At 34.0% G+C, this 18,887-nt stretch overlaps 1 protein-coding gene across 1 annotated transcript in view; it reads left to right on the top strand.

The window, feature by feature from the left end:
* The window catches only part of CFAP299 (cilia and flagella associated protein 299), a 701,860-nt gene that overhangs the window by 334,420 nt on the left and 348,553 nt on the right, over positions 1 to 18,887 (top strand). The window lies entirely within an intron of this gene.

Here is an 18,887-nt window from a genome sequence, read left to right as displayed (position 1 = left end):
AGTTATAACTCAATATAAAGGAATGTATGGATGAATTTTTTGGAAAAGTTTCCAAGGGCTTTAGTATGCATATATTTGCTACTTGAGTACTTTCCTGTGTTCAGAAATGTAAAATGCTTTAAAAAAATAAGTATATGTTGGGTTAAATAATGTGACTTTGTAAATCGGAATATTGCCTTGTGTGTAATTGCGCTAGCAAAACTTCCAGTTAAGTCAAAATAATATTCCCGGTTATTAGGAGCTTCTTTCTGTGATATTATTTAGTTATGCTAAAGAATCTTGATAACTATGTCATGCTATTCCTACAAATATTTCCAAGGTAGGAAACTATGCAGTGAGAGAAGGAAGCTATTTGGTAGAAGGATGTATTTTTTTAAATGTTTCAAGGTTGGTTTATAGGGTTTATTTATTAAAGTGTAAAGGTTATTTAGATATGTCTCTTTATGTTGGATTTTTATCAACAGACTATTTATTTAATATCATATAATTTTAAGTAGTCCAGAGTAATCAATGTTAATGTAATTTTTTATTTCTTGTTTATATTTATAAAAGGCCAAAGTAATAATGGAACATGATTTTTTTCATGGCACAATTAATGTGTACAACTTTTCCTATTTTTTGTTTATTTAACATTTGTGGAATTTCTTATAATTGCTATTTTATGTGTAACTGTGTTTTGGTAGTTCTCTAGTAATACATAGTTTGTCTATATTTGCATGTTTATATGCTATATTCTATAAGTTTTTGTGCTCATATTCCTGTGCCTACTAATGAATTTTTTCCAGGAAAATAATAATTGTGTTTGAATAGTCTATAAATGACCCTCAAAGTGATATAGTAAAAAGAAGCTAAAAATTCTAGACTATGTTTGAACAAACCAAATGCACTTTAGTAGGCGTATCCTTATCCAGATTATATCTGGGCATAATTTTACCCACAGGATGTTTTTAAAGACTTTTAAAAAGGCTGAATAATGCTTATTAGTGTCTAACGATTTGCAGAGAATTTGCTTACTTATTTTATTTTTATGCTTTATAAGGTAGTTCTAAGTAATTTATTAATTGAAGAGATTCTGGTTCCTCCTTGTGTCTCTTCTTTCTGATCACTTTAACAATCTTTTTAATTTGATAGATGCTCTAAAAAAAATGACACTAGTGAGGTGTGGACAGAAATGAGAGTCTGCTCTCTGTTTTTAGAAGACAGCACACTGATTTCACTGGAGTGAATATTACTGAACCCAGCAGCACTCCCAGTGTCCCCCAACCCCTAACCTGGACTTAGTACTGAAGTGGTGAAAATATTCACATTTAAGAAAGGAAGAGCAAAATCTAACAAAACGGTATGCAAATTTAGTACTTACAGAGAAATAGCCACTTCTCATTTTTGTCTCCCATTCTATCTTCTGTCTTTCCTAGGTCACTGTCACATTCTTTCTCAGGTTATAGTAATTCACGCTTTATCTTCTCTCTTTTACAACCTTAATTTTCTGAAATTCAGTTTCTTAGCTCAACACCTTAAAAACAATAGTACAGAATGTATATTAGTTTAGTTAGTGCCATTTAAAGAACTTTTTAAAAAAAGTTTTCATCAAAATGGACCTAAACCTAAAATGTCCTTTGAGACATTATTTCTGATACCATAAAATCTACAAAGTTCCTTTCTAGATGCAAACCCATCGATTCTATTCAATGGTAATAATAAAGGCTTTTTTTATACCCAGATGGCTCTCTCAAATCTTGTTATCAGCCCTCCAACTTAGCTGTAGGAGGGTTTCATCAGTCATGGTTATATTGCTCTGGGTGGCTGATAACCATTATGCTATTATTAGTTGGATGATGAGCTGGTCACCCTGTAAGTTTCTTTAAGTTGTTCTATCAGCCTTCCAAAAGTAAATGCAAATAAACGGGCTCCAAACCCCTTTAGAGCACACTGTAAATCTTTGTAACTTCATGGCCAAATGGTAAACCGCAGGACCACATGACTCAATTCCCTTGCGACAGTCATGTTATTCCTGTCAGACTTTTCTTCCCTCATTCATCAGCTGGAAGCTTTCATCTCCTTTTAAAGTCATGGCCTTTCAAGTAGGGGTGAAATTACACCTGTCAGTAATAAATGTTCTCAGTGCTCTCTATCATTCTGTCTTTTCACAAAAGATATTAAAAGGAAGCATAGCTTATTCCACATTCAGTTAACACCACGTTTTTTTCTTTCTCTACTTTTAGATACCTTCCTGTTATGTAATTGTTGAGCAAAGTTTTAAAATATTCACTAAAACAGGGGACATGTGGGAATGCTGGGCAAATTAGCTTCCATGTGAACTATACATTATATTCAATAACTACATTAAACTTATTTGACAGAATGATTTAACTGTATACACAATCTACAACGGCAATCTAAATGTGCCCTTTAGCACACTAGTTCTGTTTATTTTTTCTAAGTTACACTCTGATAACTTTGTGGTTGCCCATAATACCATACAGCAGGTGCACCTGTGTAGCCACCATTTTATTTACATAGAGAACAAAGTTAATGTTTTATCAAATCCAGACCACACCTGCTTTGGGACACTTGTAGGAAGCAGGGTTCAAATCAAAATTGCAACTTACTTTATCCTGATATTTGAACTCCGCCGAGCAAACTCTTTTGAGTTCTCTTGGACGTTTTGAGGATTCGGTCTCTTAACTCCCTGTTAACTGAAGGATGAAATGGGAGCTGGAAGATTGAATATATTACCTGAAAACCCTGTCACTCACTGTGGTAGGTCTTGACTCAAGAATAACCGAATTGTGTCATTATAGCCTACACCATACACTGTCCCAAGCAGAGAATTCTTCAAGTACAAGTGTATTTGGCTTGATATACCTGATTATGAGGGCAAATATTTTTGTAAATTTTCTAATGCTGAACCAGATTAATGAATAAATGCTGTGTGAAATTCACAAATTGTCAATGATGGTCATACTCTAAAGCTTTATTGTTTTATTTTATCCCTCATAGGGACAGTATGTGCCAATCTTTTTTTGTAGATTTGTGATACCTGCAAAGAATCCATGCAAACACATAACCTCCCACAATTATTAGCAAACCATCATGTTTTATTTTTTCCAGAACACAAAGGAAGTATATAATTTCTCTATTTTTATACTTCATTTCTTACATTCTGTCTTTTCTTATCTCCTTCCTCTTCGGGAGAAAAATAAAATAGTAAACTGAAAAACAGACCATAAAACTCAGTGAGAGGGATAAATTGACTCAACTTGTCACTAAACTAAAAAAAATTATCTCAAAGAACAATGCGGATTTAATTTCTCTGGAAATGATTACATATTTATCATTAGAGTTTTTTTCTATCAAATGGGTTCTGACATATTATTAGAGTTTGAGACAAAACCTATAGTATCTATTTCAAGCCTAATCAACTAGTAACGTCATTTGCAGAAACATCCCATCCATATATAGGGCTGAAAATGAATTACTATTATTTAACATTATGTTTTGTGAAATCTCTGTAACTGTATAAAATGATTTGAGAAGGTGAATTATCCCTATTTGTGTACCCAAACTATCCTTATATTAAATAATTTTCTGTGGTTTAATTTAAACTATTTCAATAATACTCCCACCTTAAATAGAGATGGAACTTAACACCCTCAACTCTGAATTAAGCACATAGTTTTAAATTAATTAAGTAGCTCAGAATGCCTTTGAACTCTGAATTAGGTACATAGTTTTAAATTAATTAAGTAGTTCAAACCCTAATATTGTGGCCTTAGGCACTCACTTTCATTTAGCATGTGGTTCTTAACAAGTTTGATTATCTGTTTTAGTCACCTTCTAAAGATAAAAAAGATTAAACTGAAAGAACCAAGTATAGCAGTGAGAATTGCAAGACTAACAGCCTAGGACACAAAGGAAAAGTAACGATGAAGTGCTGGACATATTATGAGGCTCTTTCATATGCATTTACACATCTATTCCCCACAATCCTACATGAGACATGCAACTTATTTCACAAATAAGTAAGCAAGGCATGGGGAGCTATGCAATTTCCCCAAGGCTGGTAAGTGGCAGATTTGAGATATTAACTCAAGATATTTTATCTTAACTCAGTGGTAAATGTCATAAGTCACCTATACCAGTTTAAATATTTTCTAGTATATTCGGTTTGTGCAGGAAGTAGAAAATTCATTTTAGAAAGAGTCCATAGAAATGCTAAAATATACAGAGCTTTGACACTTGAAGTTTTCGGTGTCACATCTTTTGTGGAACCTCTCATTTTCTAAGGATAATTAATACATTATTTTACTGAATGATTTAACTCTAAAACTGATGTAGCACATATGTTAATTCAAATAGATTTAAATAATTCAACTCAATTTATTATAAACAAAAATTACGTTATTTCTTTCATTATCTCTTCAGATCTAGGTTACATGCATAATGTCAATTAAGACAAATAGAAACACTGTTTCCTCCCTGAACCTATCTCCTTCACCAAAATTTCAGCTGACTTTTATGTTTTATTGCTACGCATGCATACCACATAGTAGTGTTTTACAAAATGCAGTCCATCTGTCACTTGCATCAGAATCACCTATGTTGATTTTGTGGAAAGCTGACCACTGAATTAGGTCATCTGGTATTCAGGCTTAGGCTCATTAAAGTTTGAAACCCAATGCCTTTTAGTTTAACATCATTTCCCTGTGCACTTTAAGATGGCCCTGCTCTACAACTGACTGCATTTCACAATTCATCTGTACTTGCAAAGACTAATGCTTGACCAAAACACTGTTAACTGAGACAAAAATGATGGAGAAAACATACATCTCTCTTCAGTTTATAACTCTGATAACTCTTGGCTATTCCTTATACCTTTGCTACAGAAAGGCAGGCAGGCACATGTTTGATTCATTTTCTCCAGTTTATTTAATGTATTATTATTGTTTTCTAATTAGTATAAAGTTGGGTTTTGTTATTTGGAACTGTAGTTTGTGAGCACCTGCTTTGTCTGTTAAGGACATTTCCAATTTTGTATTCCCCTTTTCATTTCTGTATACATAACAAATTATCTATTTTGAAGTGAAATTTACTCCAACAGAATGTTGTCAGTTTGTACTGAAATAATGCTGTTTTTTTCTACCCTAATGGAAACAGTTTTGATTAAAATTAATGGCTACTTAGAATATTTTAAGTCTTCAAGGAGTGATTCAAAACAAATAGAAAATATGTTCCTGAGAGAAAGTGTCCTAAGAGGTGCATTCGTGTGACTAATAATGACCTTGATCCCCAGAGCTGTATATTTAATGGAGATAACAAACAGTCCATACTAGTGGTGAGGCACTAACTTTAAACTAAGGCACTTCTATTGAAAAGGAGCTCTTGATCTAATAGGCATCACAAATACTGTCCTTAGAGGAGATAGCTCGGATTTGATTTGCAAGGCTGGAAAGAACCAAGAGCAGGCACTCTGTGGGGGCAGCATGTGCGGCGGGTGTAGTCAGAGGCCTGCCTGCCTCCTGCAAGGTTGGGAGCAAAGTTAATGTCGTTTGGTTGACAGAGAAATTAGAAGACTTGGGACAGTGCTTTTTCATTCCTTTCTTTCTTTTGTTTTTTAAGTTGACAGATTAAGTACTAACTTCTGAATGTGGTTACAAGTCTTGAATTTCAATGAATTAATCTCGTTTATTAAACATTTTGTAGAAACAGTGCTTACACATGTTGTTTAAATGTTGTTTGAAGTTGAAATGTTTTGAAATGGTATCTGAACAGCGGAGAAAAACACAGTTTTAATGCCAACATGCAAGAGACACCTTTGGTTGCATTTACACCAAAACATTGTAAATTAGTATATTTAATTATAGCTCCCGGTTTCCCATTTTTTCACAGATACATTTAAATGTTTATCAGCTAATTATGTGTTAAATACCATGTGATATTATGGATTTCCTCAGTGGTAAAATGTTTTAAAACTTCATTCATATTTTAATGATATACTTTATTTGAAAATTTCTATATTTTATTACATTAACTCTTTACGGCCCTCTATGCAGCCACTAACTTTTAACTAATATTGAGAACTACAGCTGCTAATATTTACTAATCTGAGCAAATTAGTTTAGTAGACTTTAGGAACTCTGATTTGAGCTTAGGGAACTGCAAACAATCAGAGTGCAGAATTTAGAAATCGCCGGCTATCTACTGGTCAAATATTGTTCATTGGCTAGGTAAACAGTGATATGGAAGCTAACTTGTACAAGTGCAAAGTAAATAACAGTGTGTTTACTTTTTCTAATACTTGTGTCTATGTATAAGAAATGGGTTGTTGGAAGTCATACTTATTTACAAAGTAAAGCTTTAAAAATATTTTAATACTTTATTGTAGTGTATCTACTTTGGATTAGAAAGCTTACATCATCGATTCACTCTAAGATGCAGGCATCTTTCTTTCTTTTTTTTTTTAGAAGCAAGGTCTTGCTTTGTCACCCAGGCTGGAATTCAGTAGCATGATCATAGCTCACTGCAGCCTCAAACTCCTCCTGGGTTCAAGTGATCCTCCTTGACTCAGCCTTCCAAGTAGCTGGGATCACAGGTGTGAACCACCATGCCCCACTTAGGCATACATCTTGATACTTTTAGCAAGATAGTTAAGAAGTAATTTCTAAATTACTTCTAAATAGGATCCTTCCCTATTTCATTCAGCAACCTCTGCAAGCCCTTTCAAGAAATTGAGGCACTTCTATTAAAAGTAACCACATTATTGATTGTGGCCCAAGAGTGAAGTGGGCTTCTGGCCCTCAATACCTCCTTCAAAGTATTGTACCTTGCAGGGGCAGTCACTCTCACCTCCATTCATTCCTTCAGCTTTTAGGAATTGGTAATGGCCCCTACTTTCCTACTATTAATACTCAGCTACTAACTCACTCTAGGAAAACATAACTATTTCCTCCCACTGGTCAATATAACCTCAGATGTCTGAGCATTAACTTCACCTAAAAATTTAACAAATATTGCATTTAATTGTATCATAGGCTGTTTCCATGTAAGTTTTTGCTTCTGTGTCTTCCCAACTAAACTGTGAAGTTTCACCTGTGTGTCTATGGTGACTGGGACTGGAAGCAGGCCCATGTGACTCTTCTTTGTGACCCCTGGCCTTCTGTTTGCTCCAAAACATGCAAAATAGATAATTTTTGAAGCTGAACTTATTGGCTGTGTATGCTAATACTTCATATAAAAGACTTCAAAAGAACTATAAAGTTTTATATATACATATAAACTTTTATATACATATATGTGTACTTTTATATGTGTAATTTTTATACATATAAGTATATATTATGTATTATAAATATGCATATATACATAAATAATACCCCCAAGCTGAAAGGGCTGTAGAGATCATCTAGTCCCAACTTTATTTTACAGATGAAAAAAAAAACAAACTGAGTGATGAAAAGTAACTTTCCCAAGTTCCCAATGCAAGTTAGTTGCTAAGTTGGGGCAGCCAGGACTCCTGACACTCAGGCAATGCTCGTCTCAGTTCATCACATGCTTTCCTGGGGAGCCCTAAGAATGTGTATTTAGGTTAACCTTCATTATACTTCTCAGAGTTGTATGATGTACTGATGGTCCCAACATACTAGCCAGATAAAAGATGCAAATATTTTATTGAACAAGTATACACAATTCTAATGAGAAAATGAGCAGAAAATAGAACATCCATATAGGGGTATAATTAGACATGCATATGTACACATACATATGTACATTTTATACATAATATATTTATTTTAAGAATTCTAAATATTGAATGTTTAATAGATTAACAATGCTAGCAAAGATGCTGAGATGAATTGCTAATGGAAGAATACCTCAACATAACATTTTTGAGAAGTTATTTATCTCTATACAACTAAAATGAATATAACTATAGATCCAGCAACTCCAACTCTTAAAACTATCTATGGAAATAGGATTTTAAAGATATATGAATGAGAGTACTAGACCACTATTTATAGTGTGAAAAAAGAAAAAGAAAATGAAGAAAAGACAGGTGGTTCATCATTAAAGGAATGGTAATTTTAAAAAGTAATGAAATTGTGAATATTAATTAGGCCCTTGGAGATGTAACAGGAGATTAGTTCTGAATGGGAAAATTTGGGAGTGTTTCTATTTTAGTGGCCATGTTGTTGCTAAGAAACATGTCATATTTATCTGGAGTTGCTCAAAATTGTGCTAGATGTTATCATTAATTGAAAAAGAGCCTGGTTTTCCTTGAGCTTGACCACCAGCCCCAGCTTCCTGACTGTGAGATGCCCCTATACCCTGCCATCAACTTAGCTTTTGGTTCTTTGCAGAGCAAGAGAATGAACGACTTGCTATGAACTCACCAAATGATCAATCTGGTTCATGGTACAACCTTGTCCACTTCCCTAGGATCATTTCAGATGGATCAAGAGGTCTGTAGTCTAGAGGGGAATGTTCTTCTCAAATCCTATTATTAACACTTTACAATAGAAAAAAAATTGCTTCAAATTACTTCCATTAAGGGTGGCAGACATAAATTCCCACTTAATGTTAAAAGGCATTCCTACATAAAAATGCCCATCATAATGATAACCAAAACTATGGAAATGAATCCATTTAATAGGGAAGGGCATAGATGAAAGAACTAAGGGATAACAAATATGCCTTAAAACATATTGAAACTAGAGAGTAAGCATTTTGATATATTTTTTCTTGTGTGGTCAAAACATTAACAGAGGAAGGAGTCATTTAAAATTGTCTCACTGCATTTCCTGGCCCACCTGAGTAATTGCAATTTAAAGATCTGCCCAAAGCAATTAAAAATATATAGGGTCATGTTTTCTTACTTTCAGAATGGAATATATAGTCATTAGCTTAAGAAGGAAAAGAAACTAACCACCAAAATTGGAGGAACAAAAGAAAAATTTGTAATGTATGGTCGTCTGCATACTGCATAGGTTGTCCCATGCATGTTGCAAAGAGGAAAGATCGGGATGAAGGGGTAATAATGAAACCCTGATAGCATATGAAGTATCTCATGGTCATGGTTGAAAGTCAAGTCTGGAAAGAATAAACTTTACTCTTTCAGGTGTTCAAAGAAAAAAATTAAAAGTAGAGCAAAGCATACTTCTTAGAATTAAGAGGTAAGAGGTACATATAAAGGCAAGCTGTTTTATAGAAAAAAGTTGTTATCTACAATGTGTAAAAATTTTCTCTCATGAGCATGTGAATAAGGAGAGTAAACAGTTTTTCTCAAACAATGAATACTACTGAAGGACAACCAGCCAAGTAAGTACTTTGATAATAATGCAATATACTCCTTTCAAGCTTGTTATCAGGTATTCTTATAGTCAAAAGTGTGTCATAGATCCAAAATTTTGATGATGTCTACTGTGTTAGGAAAAAAATGAAGGGATATATAGAAATAATTAGAGGTAATGTGATACGAAGTAAACATCAATGGATTCTTAGACAACACGGAAATATAAGTAAAAATCATATAAAAGTTATGTAAAAGTAGTTGAGGCAGAGGGAAGGGAGTTCTCTCTGAAGGATCTTGCAGCCTAATTAGCCATATGAACTCCAGTTATTTCCATGACTTTTATTGCTACTAAACTAAAAGATACATTACATTAATTCCTTCCCAATCCAATTGAGGATAAGGTGGCCATTAAGTGGATTTTTACTTAGTGTAATAAGGGCAAGTATAATATAATAATATTATAAATTAAATAAGCTACTAGTTGTGGGAGCTGAAAAGAAATGCTTTCCAATAATAGAAATAAAACTTTTGTTTAAAGTACATATGAAAACCGTGCTAAAATTATTCATTAAAAAATAGAGGAGTATGACACCTGTATATGTAATATTTATTACTTAAGGGATCTTTGGCTTTCCATTACTTCTTAAAGTCATTCGGAAATTAGAGACAATTTTAAGTAGTTGAATATTTTATTTTATTAGATGGTAATTATTCTGTCTGAACATGTGAAAATGCAAACAAAATATAAAAATAATTACTTCTCACAGCATTAAAATACAGCTAGAAAGTTTACTCCCAAAGTAAATATTCAGGATAGATTACCACTTTTAAATTCAAACTTTATTCTGATTTATTTGGAATGTCATGTATCAAAACTATTGAACCAAAATGCCACAAGGTGGCAGTGGCCTGTCCAAGGTGCAGTCATAGAGCACCGAAGGACCTTCTCTTCAGCGTTGACATTCTATTTCCTTCTTATGCTTTTTAAAATAATTAGTCTTTCTGATTGTGCCACATGAAATTTTCTGAATATACTTAGTGTTGAAAAACATTAGTGACCCATTTCCACAACCTTTATTATTCTCTTCGCTACTAAAAGAAGGAAAGAAGAAACCAATAAGAGCAGAAAACATAAATTTATTATATGCTGTGTTCAGCCACCTAACTAGATGGCTTACATATTATATATCTAGAATAAAGTTAAATATTCTTTAGATATTCAATACTATTGAAGGGCTGAATACAGAATATAGTGTTTGCTGTCATCTCCAAATACAGTGCAGTCAATGACTAGGTATTTACTAAGCAGTTACAATTCTCTTTAGATTTCCAGGCACCTATACTGGCTGTGACAGCTTATTTCATTTACCTATTTAAAGTATGCTTTCACACATATATTTTATTAATAGACATATATGGTGTCTAATAAAGTAATTATGTATTATCTCTTAATTGTAATGAGATAAACTGGGATTGAGTGGATTTTGACTGTTTATTTTCCCCTGTGAAAATGATGAAATAATCTTCAAAATTATTATTTTCCAATTTCTATAGAAACATATTGTTATATTAATGAAAAATACCATCAATAATCATAAGCATTGAGAGAATAAAATGATGTAGAATTGTGGAAACAATTTTTAAATATATGATATAAAACACAAGGCATTATTTTGTCATTGTTCTTGTTCTTAGACTGAATGCTAAATATTTTCATGAGTTATATGTATGGAAAGTGATGTAAAAATAATCCATCCATCAGCACATACTTGATTCAATACCTGCATGCAGAGCACAGTGGTCAAGGCTGTGCAGTGGATTTATAGACACAACAATCTTCAGGGTTTCAGGGTTGCATGTATGTCACTACCCTTGCTTGTTGGTATATTAAGAGAAGTAATACTATTATACCATGTATAACTTTTTATGGGTGGCAAATCAGTGAGTGAATCACTCCAGAAAAGAATGAAAAGAGCAATTTGTTGACAAGGGAATGACCATGGAGTTGCTAGAGATGGCATAGTGATGAAGAAGATGTTGCTCTACTTTTAGGGATAGCAGACATGTTCATATAACAGTTTTGAAAAGAATTTAACACATCTTACATTTATATTTTGGATTTTCTGTTTGCTTTACAATTGGGTGACCTTAAATTATGTTTCAGTTGCTTTAGGATGATGGCTTGATTTCTGATGCCATACTGATAAATCCAGATCAGTCTCTGTATTATTTTCATCATTCTCATCCCTTGATTTAATTAGTTCTTTGAAGCCGTCTTCAATCAACTTTACATTACTGACTATCTCTCCTGCCTCTTTTGTCTGCTTAAATCTGTTCCCTACAGAAAGTCAACAGAACACTGGCTTTTGAATAAAGCAGATCTGGGTTCAAATTCTGGCATGATCTCTGTCTAGCCATGGCATTTTTGGCAATTTAACCTCTCTAAGACTGTTCTATACAATGAGAGAAATAATGTGTGCCTTTTGAAGTTGGTTTATGATGAAAACTAAATAACATAAGTATATAGAGTGCCTCACAGACAGTGATTATTAAAACAATTGAAGCTGTTATTTCTGTGGTTGCCACTTCCAGGTTCCGCACTTACCTAACAGCCTTTTTTTTTTTTTTTTTTTTTAATCATCAACCAAGTAACCTTTATTAAAGCACTGACACCCTATCATTAATAGATTCCCAGTGGATATTTTCAGTAGAATTCTTCCTTCCTTTGATTATTGCCTTAAATATTTAGTATATAACAAAAAATAGAATTTTGGGGGGATTCAGTTATAGGCAACGGGCCACATTCAACTTTAAGATGATTTGAATGTTGGCACCTGAAGATAACTTCTTTCCTTTTCCCAGTGGGTAGGCTTGGACTGCTAAACATATCAAGTAGTTCTATTAGGATAGCTTATGAATGATTAAGTAACAGATTTAAAGAAATTGTTTTTGAATATACCAAGTAAAACTCTCTACCAGTAGTTACAGACAAACTTATTGTCTCCCTCAAATATTTTCCTACCTAAAATAAATATTTTGTTATTTTTCACTCTTTTTCATATGACAGTTTCTAATCTCTCATCCCATTCTTTGCACACTCTTCTGACACAAGATCATTTGTTGATTTAATAAATGAATTCTTACAGCTAGTTTGGAAGAGGGATATTGTACTGGATTTGAAGCTGGATTATCACAAATATGGAGTGAGTATTTCTGTATGCCAAGCACTATTCCAGACACTAAAAATCCTGGGATGAATGAGACAAAGACTCTAGAAGGTCTTATAGTTATATTAATTATTTGTTTATAAAAATAATTATAAAAAGTAATACGATACAGTAAATGCTTCAACAAGTAATTATTACAGCATGATTAAATGCTTCAAATGAGCTGTAAGTCAAATGCTGTGGCATTCAGAAAGAAAGATATTTGTCCTGGGTCTTAAAAGCAGTAAGAATTTTCCAGGTCTTAAAAGAAGTAAGAATTTGTGGGATGGTGGGGTGAGGACTGCTAAGGGGAGCATATGGAGGAGAAAACAAATTACTGTGGGTAGAGGAGCCAGTTAGAAGAAAAAACAGTAGTGATAGAGTGATGCACTGCATTGGGAAAGTTTTGGCTGACAGAGAAGGCACTTAAGTGTCAGTTAAACAAGTTGAGATTATAGTTAGGGTCAGATCATAAAGACTGTCAATCCCATACATAGGAAGTCAGGCTCTTTCCTGTAAGCACAGGGAAATATTGGACTCTTTAATGCAGAAATAAGCCATTATTTTATTTTTGAATAATAATTTTTCTGATCATGAGAGAGGAAAAACATAATAGGAGACTAATTGGGAGAGCTTGCAATAGTCCAGGTAAGAGGAAGTGAGATGAACGAAGTGAAGGGCAATTGCACTGAACATAAATACAACAGTCTAGAGTTGATTTGACCTATGCAGAGACATTTTATTTTATTGTTTAAATCAACACAGAGTGATTTTAACTGCACTATAACACTACTATCTGGACTGGGTCATGCCCAGATGAGTAAGATCCACAGAATATTGATTAGCATTCTGTTTCAAAACTCGGTACACAAAAATGTTCTTTCTTGACTAAATATATTTTTATAGGCATCTTTTCTAAAACCATCTTGTTTCATAATATAATAACTTGACTGGCCTTTATAATTTTTTATTGTCAATATGTTTCTAATAATAACTTTGCATTTCTCGCTCAGATAGCAAAATGAGTTTATATTTAAAGTACCATGTCTACATCAAATAATATCAGTGAAAGATAAAAAAAATTAAGAAAACCTGTAAGATCTATCTGGGCTCTAAAGAAAGATCAATATTTTATAGGCCAGAAATGCCAAGTTGTGAGTGGGTCTACAGCTGCAGTCCACTAGGATGCAACTGCTGACTCACATCGTCTAAAACAACTCCATGCAATACTTGAAACTAGAGATAATGGGCTTACTGCTTTATGTCTGGGATGAGAATGACTCTCGCTCAATCAATTTTCTCTCAAGAAAGGAGGTTAGCATTATATTTGTAACTATGAGCTTGGGGCTATGGCTTTGTAGGACACTGTAGACCAAAGTAAGTGAGAGGATCAACATGTCACTTTTTTTAAAAAGTGGAAATTAAGTTAGTTTCTAAGTTGCCCACTGGGTTAGTGACTGACCGATCTCATCAGGAAGAAGGGAATATTTTATGGTTCTGTTCTACACTCAATTTATTAGGAGGGTAAGTAGAAACAACTCAACAAGAAATAAGGAAGGCTAATATTGGCAGGAGAGAGAAAGGAGGGGAAAGGGGTATTCTTTTCACTCAAATGAGTTTGCAAATCAAGATTCTAAAGTATATAAGTAAACTAATTGATGTTAAGAAAGACAACCAATATACCAGGCAAAATGCATAAGAATATGTCCAAGATAAAATTAATATTAGGGAATAGTCTAATATTAATACGCATAGCAACAAACAAAAATTAAGAGACAAAAAAGGCAGAAATGAAACAAAAATAATTAGACATGAATAGGACCAAACAAAGAGATGGGTGGAACAAGATGGCAAAGTAGAACTCTTTGGCCGTCATCACTCCACAGGAATATTGATTTTAACAACTATCCATATACAAAAATATTCTTGCAAGAGCTAAGGAAACAAGATTAAGATTTCACAGTATCTGGCTGTAGCACAATGCTAAGAAAAGAGGTATTGATACGCTGAAAAGGACAGTTTTGCATTACCCCTGTCATTCCTCCACCAAACCCAGGCAACACAGTGCATCTAGGGATACCATTTCCTCAGGGAAAAGAGAAGAAAGTGAGTATATAATTTGTCTTGGACTCCAATACTGACACCAACACAGTATAACCCAGCATAAGGCAGACCCCTACAGCCCCATACTCCAGATTAGAATCTGCAGACAGAGTCTCTAGAGTCATCCTAGTGCAAGACAGGACCACACAGCCCCAGGTCTCAGGCTTGTGTGGAAGACTTGATTTCTGGTAGCTCTAGACATCCCTTGTGGCAGGCAGTTCTCAGTTTACTCCAGGCTTCAGGCAGCAAACAAGTGCCATGCCAGCAGCAACTGCACTGAACATAACCCAGTGCTGTGCCTATTGCATATTTTCTCAGAAAAAAGCCAGTCTGCTAAGACTGGAATAAGTACCTACTTCTTCAAATATGCAGATGTTGATGCATGACTACAAACATCAAGAACAATCAGGAGACCGGGCGTGGTGGCTCACGCCTGTAATCCCAGCACTTTGGGAGGCCGAGGCAGGCAGATTGCAGGGTCAGGAGATTGAGACCATCCTGGCTAACAGAGTGAAACCCCATCTCTACTAAAAAATACAAAAAATTAGCCGGGCGTGGTGGCGGGCGCCTGTAGTCCCAGCTACACGGGAGACTGAGGCAGGAGAATGGCGTGAACCCGGGAGGTGGAGCTTGCAGTGAGCCGAGATCACGCCACTGCACTCCAGCCCGGGCGACAGAGCGAGACTCTGTCTCAAACGCCACTGCACTCCAGCCCGGGCGACAGAGCGAGACTCTGTCTCAAAAAAAAAAAAAAAAAAAAAAAGAACAATCAGGAAAACATGACATCACCAAATGGACAAAATAAAGGTGCCATTGACTGATCCTAAAAATAGAGATAAATGATATATATGATAAAATAACTGTTTTAAGGAAGCCCAGCAAACTTCAAAAAAATACAAAGAAACAATTCAACAAAATGAAGAAAACAATATTTGACCAGAATGATAATAATAGAGAGACTGAAAAAAAAAAGTAAAAAGCAAACAAATCCTGGAGCTTAAAAATACAAGGAATAAAATGAAAAAAATTCAATAGATGGCATCAACAGCAGAAATGATCAAGAAGAAAGGATCTGTGAAACTGAAGAGAGATTATTTAAAAATATACAGAGGAGAAAAAAGAAATATAATAAATAAAAAAGCTTATGGGATTTATGGGGCAGCAACAAAAGAGCAAAACACTTGAGTCATGGAATATAATTAAAAAAGATAAAGGGGTAAGAAACTTGTTTAGAGAAATGCTAGCAGAACAATTTTCAAATCTGGAGAAAGACATAGATTTCCAGGTACAGCAAGGTCAAATATCTCTGATCAAATTCAATGCAAATAAGACTTTAAAAATATTATAACCAAACTGTCAAAAATCAATGAGGAGAGGATTTTTAAAAAACAGCAAGAGAAAAGAAGAAAATTACGTATAAAAATGTTTTAATGTGGCTAACAGAAGACTCCTCAGCAGAAACTCTATAGTCCAGGAGAGAAGAGGTTGATAAATTTAAAAGTGCTAAGAACAACAAATACTGTCAATCAAGAATACTGTGCTCAGCAAAACTATTCTTCAGAAATGAAGGAGGAATAAAGACTTTCCCAAATAAACAAAAGCTGAGGGAGTTCATCACCACCAGAACTGTCTTACAAGAAATGCTAAAGGGAGCTCTTCAAGGTGAAAGAAAAAAACACAAATAAGTCACGTGAAAACACCTGAAAGTATAAAACTCACTGGTAAATGTAAATACATGGTTCAATTCAAAACACTCTGATACTGAAATGGTGGTGTGTAAATCGATATTATAAAGGTTAAGACAAAACCATTAAAAAATAGCCAAAATAACTTATGAGGGATTTGCAATATTAAAAGATGTAAATTGTGACATCAAAAATTCAAAATGTGGTTTGGGGAGTGAAGTAAAAGTAGATTATGTGTCTGTGTGTGTATGTGTGCGTGTGTTATCAAAGTTAAGTTGTTTTCAGCTTAAAACCTGTTAGAAGATATTTTTTGTAAGTCGTATGGAAACCACAAAGCAAAACCTATTGTAGATATGTGAAAATAAAAAGCAAACGATCAAAACATAACACTGAAGAAAATCACTTGCCTACAAAAGAAGACAGAAAAAGAGAAAGAGACAGAAGATCTATGAAAAAACTAGAAAACAGTTAACAAGATGGCAGTAGTAAATCCTTACTTATCAATAATTACTTTGAATGTAAATGGATTATATTCTCCCATCAGAAGGCATAAGATAGCTGAATGAATTTAAAAAACAAAAAAACAAGATCCAAATATATGCTACCTACAAGAGACTGACTTCACTTGTAAGGGCACACATAGACTTAAAGTGAAGGGCTGGAGAAAAATACTGCATGTAAATGGTAGCCAAACACAAACTGGAGTGGCCATTCTTATATCAGATTATATAGACTTTAAGTAAAACTGTAAAAAGAAAAAGTAACATAATTATGTAATTATAAATGGGTCAATTCAGCAAGAGGATATAACAATTACAAATATATACGTACCCAACATCCAAGCTGATGAAGATATAAAGTAAATATAAATAAATTTGAGGGGAGCAATAGATCACCATATAATAAATTTAGGGGAGTTAAACACCCCACTTCTGGAAATGGACAGATCATCCACACAGAAAATCAATAAGGAAACATTAAACTAAAACCATAATCTAGATCAAGTGGACATAACAAATATATGCCCAACATTTCACCCCAAAACTGCAGAATATATATTATTTTATTTGCAACTCCACATGGAACATTCTCCAGGATAGATTACATGTTAGGCCACAAAGCAAGTCTTAACAAATTTATGAAGATTGAAATCATATCAAGTAGCCATTCTGACCTCAATTAATAAGAAGTAACATAAATTAATTAGAGGAGACACTTTGGAAAATTTGACAAATACATGGAAATGCTCCTGAACAACCAATAGGTCAATGAAGAAATTGGAAAGAAAATTTAAAAATTTCTTAAGACAAATGAAAATTGAATCACAACATACCCAAACTTACCAGATACAGCAAAAGCAGTACTAAGAAGGAAGCATGTAGCTGTAAACAGTGACATTACAAAAGGTAAAAGATCTCAAATAAACAACCAAACATTGTACTTCAAGGAACTGCAAAAAACAGGAATAAACTAAGCCCAAAGTTAGTAAAAGGAAGGAAATAATAAAAATCAGGGCAGAAATAACATAATAGAGCCTGGAAAAATAATAGAAAAATATATATTTTTGAAAAGATAAACAAAATCAACAAAACTTTAGCTACATTAACTGAAATAGAAGTCAAATAAGTAAAATGAAGAAAAGGAAAAGGAGATATTACAATTGACACAACAGAAATTCAAAGGGCCATAAGAGATTATTATGAACATTTATATACCAACCATTTCAATAACCTAGAAGAAATACATAGGCCGGGCGCAGTGGCTCACGCTTGTAATCCCAGCACTTCGGGAGGCTGAGGCGGGCGGATCACGAGGTCAGGAGATCGAGACCACGGTGAAACCCCGTCTCTAATAAAATATACAAAAAAAAATAGCCAGGCGTGGTGGTGGGTGCCTGTAGTCCTAGCTACTCGGAGAAGCTGAGGCAGGAGAATGGCGTGAACCCGGGAGGCGGAGCTTGCAGTGAGCTGAGATTGCGCCACTGCACTCCAGCCTGGGCAACAGAGCGAGACTCCGTCACAAAAAAAAAAAAAAGAAAGAAATTATTTGATGTATTTGATGCTTAAAACCTACAAAGATTATGAAGAAATAAAAAATCTTTACAGACCAATAACCAGGAAAAAGATTGAATCAGTGATAAAATCTTCTATCAAAGAAGAGTCTGGGACATGGTGACATCACTGCTGAATTCTGTCAAATATTTGAAGAAGAACTAATAAAAATTTTGCTTAACTCTTCCAAAAAAATTGAGGTTGAGGAGGCGAAACTTTCAAACTTATTTTATCAGGCCAGCATTACCTTGATACCAAAAAAAAACTACAAAAACCCTACAGACCAATATCTCTGATTAATATAAATGCAAAAATCCTCAACAAAATATTTGCACACCGAATTCAATGGTACATTGAAAAGATTATTCATCATGATCAAGTGGTATTCATTCCAATGATGCAAGGATGGTCCTATATATGCAAATCGGTAAATGTAATACATCACATGAACAGAATGAAGGACAATAAGCATATAATCATTTTCATAGGTGCAAAAAAATTAGGAAAAATTCGACATCCTTTCATGATAAAAAATCTCTCAATAAATTAGGTA

This window comes from Hylobates moloch, unplaced genomic scaffold (assembly GCF_009828535.3).
Source record: "Hylobates moloch isolate HMO894 unplaced genomic scaffold, HMol_V3 SCAFFOLD_2, whole genome shotgun sequence".
NCBI lineage: Eukaryota > Metazoa > Chordata > Mammalia > Primates > Hylobatidae > Hylobates > Hylobates moloch.
Note: the sequence above shows the minus strand (reverse complement) of the source record. Positions and strands in the feature narration are given on the sequence as shown.